This window comes from Salvelinus sp. IW2-2015, linkage group LG31, assembly GCF_002910315.2.
Source record: "Salvelinus sp. IW2-2015 linkage group LG31, ASM291031v2, whole genome shotgun sequence".
NCBI lineage: Eukaryota > Metazoa > Chordata > Actinopteri > Salmoniformes > Salmonidae > Salvelinus > Salvelinus sp. IW2-2015.
In genome coordinates, this window is record NC_036870.1 from 25,534,968 (window position 1) to 25,541,407 (window position 6,440).

Here is a 6,440-nt window from a genome sequence, read left to right on the forward strand (position 1 = left end):
CACTTGTCACACACATACCCACATTTTCACACGGTTCCAGTGAGCGCGCATCTCTCTCACACACACTCTCCACTCGATAGCAATCGGATTCCACCGATGTATCGCGGACGACTCCGGCGAATCGTTGTTAACGTGCGCGCCTCACACATATTAGGTCGGCTCACACCTTCTCTTCCGTGACTTTGATGGGGACTTGGACAACAGGGAGGGAAAATGCCTGTGATGAAAGGATTACTTGCGCCGCAGAACACGTTTCTGGACACCATAGCCACACGGTTTGACGGCACACGTAAGTTTGTTCTCTTTCTCTTTGATGCTTAATGGGACCTTAACCTATATCCTGTTAGGCTATTCGTTCAGTCCCAACCCGTTTGTTGCACTTGCTTTCTAAGATTTAGATTTATGGATATTGCTAAATCAATTGGTAGGAATACGGCTTTTAGTCATAATATGTATATTTCTTCCAAAACAGCCAGTGAAATCAAATCACAAAGTAACAGTAGAGCAAGTTAATGCAGGTAGGATATATTTTGAAAAGTTATTTTTCTCTTCAAAATGGAATAGCCTATGTTTAGTTGCTCATGGTGCCCAGGGCTATATGCTATATCTGTGTGGTATATGCTATAGCCTAGTTAAAAGACTTGTTCAATTTGTTGGCACAGAACAGTTTTTAGACACTGTATAATGGAGATGGGCGCGAGCGCTAACCTATTGGTCTACACGCGCTGCAAAGTTCAGCACCACGGACAGTGAATCACCCTCACTAGAATTTCCCCTTTTTAAATGGTTTTATTTCACCTTTATTTAACCAGGTAGGCTAGTTGAGAACAAGTTCTCATTTACAACTGCGACCTGGCCAAGATAAAGCAAAGTATTGCGACACAAACAACAACACAGAGTTACACATGGAATAAACCGTTTTCGACGCGCACCCTCTCAAGCGCTCCTAAACAACAATCATTTAAAGTTACATTTCTAAACCTAGAGAATAGTCTACTTTGTAAAGCAAGTTAACAAATATCCTTGTTCCAATATGACACATTTCCCAACAGTCATTAATCCTTACACAAAAACAGTTGTGATAGTGATATATTCAGACAAACACATTAAGTAAAATGAACATTTCTTATTTCCGCTCTCTGACTGCCAAGTCCCGCGGTGAAGCTCTGACAGTAGCAGTCGCATCTATCCAAATGAATCAATTGGTCAGGCACCTACAGCAGGGGGGTTCGCTTCCCTAGGCAGAGGCACACGCAGGGCTCTTTAGAACGGCCGCTTTCTCTCTTTCTCTCGAAAAGCAACTCATTTGCAGTCACGGACCAGGGTGTTGATATAACCAACCTTTGTCTCTGAGAAGTCTGTTAGTTTAGAGTGCAGTTTAATGTTGCTTGTTCTACTGCATTAACTCTACAATTAGCCTGGGCCAGAAGTAGCCTGGTCCCAGATATGTTTCTGCTCTCTTGCCATCTCCTTATGGAATTGTCATACCATGTCATAATCAGACCAAGTGTTTCTGAATCTTTAACTGGTCACAGAAAGGAGATGGCGCTCACTTTGGGTAGCCTAGACTAACAGGGTTAGGCCTATACTGTTGGCGTATTTATTATTATTTATTGTGTCTCAGCATTGCTCATTTCATGTCACCCTAATAATAACACTCAATCTTAACTGATTTACAATCTTCTTCAGTGGTGGCTCCCACTTTGGCTTGCTGTAATTGGTCAAAACCAGACAGGCTTATATAGGTAGCCTGCCACGGTATGTCTCCTTTTCCTGGAAGGAACCAGCTGTTTTTCATTGCTCTTATTCTGCTGTGTGAGTTGATAAATTACTCTAACTCTTATGGCGTTACCGCGGACTACAATAGTCCATACCGCTTTATTCCAGACTTCATAAACAAATAGCCGGACGATTGAGTGTCACACCATGCTGCAGATGTGGAGGGTAGGATAGATTTGAAGCTGTTTCGGAGGGACAGCAGGTAGCTACGTCCACGTCCCAAACGTCACCCTGTTCCTTTATTATACTGCACTATAAAGGGAATAGGGTGCCGTTTGGGATGCACACAATCCCACATCTTAATGGTCCCACTATGGAATTGAGGCTTAAAAACCAATACAGTACTGCCATGAGCTTCACTACAGCACCCCAATGAACACACCACTGTCCTTGAGCGGCAGCAGCCAGGAACCTGGTATTAACAGGGGTTGGAACTGGACGGGGGAAAAATGGAAGCAGTGGAGCCTGACCAGACAAATTGGGTCTGGTGGCTGGTGCCCTGATCTGACCAGAGATGTGGGCCCAGATGAACAGGAAGAGGAAAGAACTGTCAACTGGCTGACATTGTTTAGATTGGCCCCTATAGAGATGTCTTCATTGTAACGATATGCGACAGGACAGGTGTCCCCTACAGGTTCTACTAAGTGTCCTCAGACTGTATGTACACTGTATGTAAACTGGTTTACACCTGGGGCTGCAGAAGATAATTGGTAAACATTGTTGTTTTCATGTCAAGACTTCCAGTTGACTCTAATAGTTCAAACTTCAGTTTGTTGATTTTGAGACAAAACCTGCCAACTGAGGATCTGACTCAGGATCTGACATGACCACACGTGCGTGTGTGTGCATGTGTGTGTGCGAGTGTGTGTGTGTGAGCACGCAAAATTGGAACCAGAGGACATTGAACAGGCCATCTCATGAATAGAGCCCTCTCCATGGGTGCTAGTGCACGTCTAACTGGTACATCATAAGAAAATATCAACGATCATGTGACATCATGATCATCATCCAGTCAAGTTTTGGGATATGTTATGTCATTTCAGTTACAAGTCATTACTCACTTTTGCAATGTGGAATACACTGACTCACATTCAGACTTAGCTTAAACATGGGAGACACTGTACAATAGAACTACACACTGTGTACAATAGGCCTACACGCTGTGTACAATAGGCCTACACGATGTGTACAATATGCCTACACACTGTGTACAATAGGCCTACACGATGTGTACAATATGCCTACACACTGTGTACAATAGGCCTACACACGGTGTACAATAGGACTTCACACTGTGTACAATATGACTCCAACTTGACATGTAACTTCAGTGGTTAACATTGGAGATAGTTAATTGCCTAAATTGTTTACCCAAACTCCAAGTAGAATGCTGTGTAATATTTCCCATCATGCTCTTCTGTCACGACCGTTCTGCAGATTTTCCGCTCTCAGCAACACCAGGCAGGTAATTACAGCTAAGCACTGACACGCTTTCTCATATAGGTGTGTGAGTGTATGTGTGTCGGCTGTTGCGCCGCCAAAAACGCCTGTTGTGATCTGTACTTTTATATGTGTGTGTGTGTGTGTGGTGTGTGTTTGTGTGTGTGTGTGTGTGTGTGTGTGTGTGTGTGTGTGTGTGTGTGTGTGTGTGGTGTGTGGTGTGTGTGTGTGTGGTGTGTGTGTGTGTGTGTGTTGTGTGTGTGTGTCTATATGTGTATGTGTGTGTCTATAGTGTCTGTGTGTGTGTGTCTATATGTGTGTGTCTAAATGTGTGTGTGTCTATATTGTTGTGTGTGTGTGTGTGTGTGTTGTGTGTGTGTGTGGTGGTGTGTGTGTGTGTGTGTGTGTGTGTGTGTGTGTGTGTGTGTGTGTGTGTGTGTGTGTGTGTGTGTGTGTGTGTGTGTGTGTGTGTGTGTGTGTGTGTGTGTGTGTGTTATGGAAGAGAGCAGGCAAGTCCCATCCATTGATTAACTTTTCTTTAAAGAAACATCTCTAATTGAGCCGTCGGAAGATTCGCCTGAGGATTAGAGAAGTACAGTAAATGAGTGTTTAAAGCTGGCACAGGTCTGGCTCAGGTCTGGCACAGGTCTGCGCTCAGGTCTGGCACAGGTCTGGCTCAGGTCTGGCACAGGTCTGGCTCAGGTCTGGCACAGGTCTGGCTCAGGTCTGGCACAGGTCTGGTTCAGGTCTGGCACAGGTCTGGCACAGGTCTGGCTCAGGTCTGGGCACAGGTCTGGCTCAAGTCTGCTCAGTCTGGCTCAGGTCTGGCTCAGGTCTGGCACAGGTCTGGCTCAGGTCTGGCACAGGTCTGGCTCAGGTCTGGCACAGGTCTGGCTCAGGTCTGGCTCAGGTCTGGCTCAGGTCTGGCACAGGTCTGGCTCAGGTCTGGCTCAGGTCTGGCTCAGGTCTGGCTCATGCTTGCGAGAAGAACAATTCCCTAATAATCCTGTTTACATGGACACATCTGAAATCAGGCTACCTGGTGGGACACTGCTGGAACGCCGACTAAACTGTTTAAAATGAAATGTCGTAATAATTACCAAGACTGCTCAGAATACCAGGTGTTCTAATCGGCGTATGCTTACTTAGATTTGGACCTTACGCCGATTAAGATAAACACAGTAAGGTGTTCACATGACTAATGCCATACACATCCTGCTGCCATAATCAGTTTAATATCGAATTATTAGTGTGCATGTAAACATACTCATAGAGATCACAGTGGTTCACCTTTCTGTGAAGTGGAATGGTACTGTGTGATGTTATGGCTGCATCCCAAATGAAACCCTATTCCCTTTATAGTGCACTACTTTTGACCAGAGCTGTATGGTCCCTGGTCAAAAGTAGTGCATTATATAGGGAATTTTGAGACGCAACCTATGTCTCTAAGTATTGACCTCTGACCTCATGATGACTCTCTGAGGTAATTATGAAGTTTGAAAACTTTAAAACAATCTTCTCAGTGGTATCCTTCCAGTGGAGGCTGGTGGGAGGAGGTATAGGAGGACAGGATCATTGTAATGGCTGGAATGGAGTAAATGTAGCAGAGTCAAACATATGGTTTCCATGTTTGATGTGTTCAATACCGTTCCATATATTCCATTCCAGCCATTACAATGAGCCCGTCCTCCTATAGCGCCTACCACCAGCCTCCTCTGTATTCTTCCCACTTTAATGTGATTAGTTTGACCCAAGTCACACCTTGAAACACTATGAATGAACAGTACGTTGTTATTACACATTTCTTACACGTTTATTGCTTTGTGTATATGAAAGACACCTAGAATGGTGACGACACAAGTGACACAAGTGACACAAGTGAGTGCAATGGCAGTAAGAAACGACATGGGTAAAAGAAGGCTGTTAAGGAGACACCCTCAGGAGACACTGTCAGCACTCAGCCATTGGCCTCATTCTAAGGTTACAATAGAGTATGGCAACTGAACATTTAAATGGGGAGTCTCCTCTGTTTGTTCTAGGAACTTCAGGAAGTTCCATAGAAATGTGGCTCCTTCCTAGAGCTCTGGAGTCCTGTCTGTCGCCGTGGACATTCCGCTTCGGTAACCAGCCTAATTAGTGCAATTCGGAATCCTAATCATCATCTCTAATGGAGTGTTGAAAATGATCATCAAATGGGGTTTCACTAACGCAAGTCTGGGCCGAGACACACTCAGCCATTTTTAGACTTTATTAATTGTTCACGAGGGGAATAGAGAGAAGGAGAGAGAGCGGGAGAAGGAGATAATGAGAAAGACAGATAAAGGGGGAAGAAGATAATTAGAAAGAGAGAGAAGGGGGAAGACAGGGAAAGAAAATGGATTCAAAATAGGGGGAATGGATTCGATAGGTAGTGAGAGCGAGGAGAGAGGGAGGTTCTGATGAGGCAGAGAGGAAGTCAGATAGTCATAGAGGCCGGAGAGAGGGGAATCCAGAGAGAGAAAGAGTGAGAGAAACAGAGAGAGAGAGGCAACTTCCTTACAAATGACAGGAATTGATCAAATGTAATGTTTCTAGTGATATGAGCCAGTGGGATTTGGTGATAGAGAGGAAAACTACAGTATGATTAAAGCTGAGGTGTTGTCTAATGATTTGCGCTCTTCAGTTACTCAGCATGAGAGGATTCTAGTTGACAGAGCTGTGTGTGTATATGTGCATATTTTTGATTGTGTTATCGCATCTCCCTCAAGATCGCTTTTGTACTGTGATGATGGATTAGTGGAGAGAGGATTGTGTTATCGCATCTCCCTCAAGATAGATTTTGTACTGTGATGATGGATTAGTGGAGAGAGGATTGAAATCATTATGAATGGGGATGATCACCTGATCAGCTGGAAATGAGTAAGCTACCCTCCAGAATGTCTGTACTAACATTGATTACCCCGATTATCATTGATTATCATTAATATTGATTACCCTGGTTCGCTTTGTGTGACTGTAGTAGAATCAACTGTTGTTTCTGTTTGACTGTAGTATGGTTACCTTGGTGTGACTGTAAGCTTGGTTACTTTGGTTGGACTGTAGCCTTGGTTACCTTGGTGTGACTGTAAGCTTGGTTACTTTGGTTGGACAGAGGGATTGGTGTGTGTGGTGTGTGTGTGTGTGTTCGCTGACTGTGTGTGTGTGTGTGTGACGTGTGTTGATTGGTGTGTGATGTGTGGCTG

General features: G+C 44.4%; 1 pseudogene; it reads left to right on the forward strand.

The window, feature by feature from the left end:
* Nucleotides 1-213: 213 nt before the first annotated feature.
* LOC111955771 (voltage-gated delayed rectifier potassium channel KCNH8-like) overlaps nucleotides 214-6,440 on the forward strand; it is a 90,182-nt pseudogene continuing 83,955 nt past the window's right edge.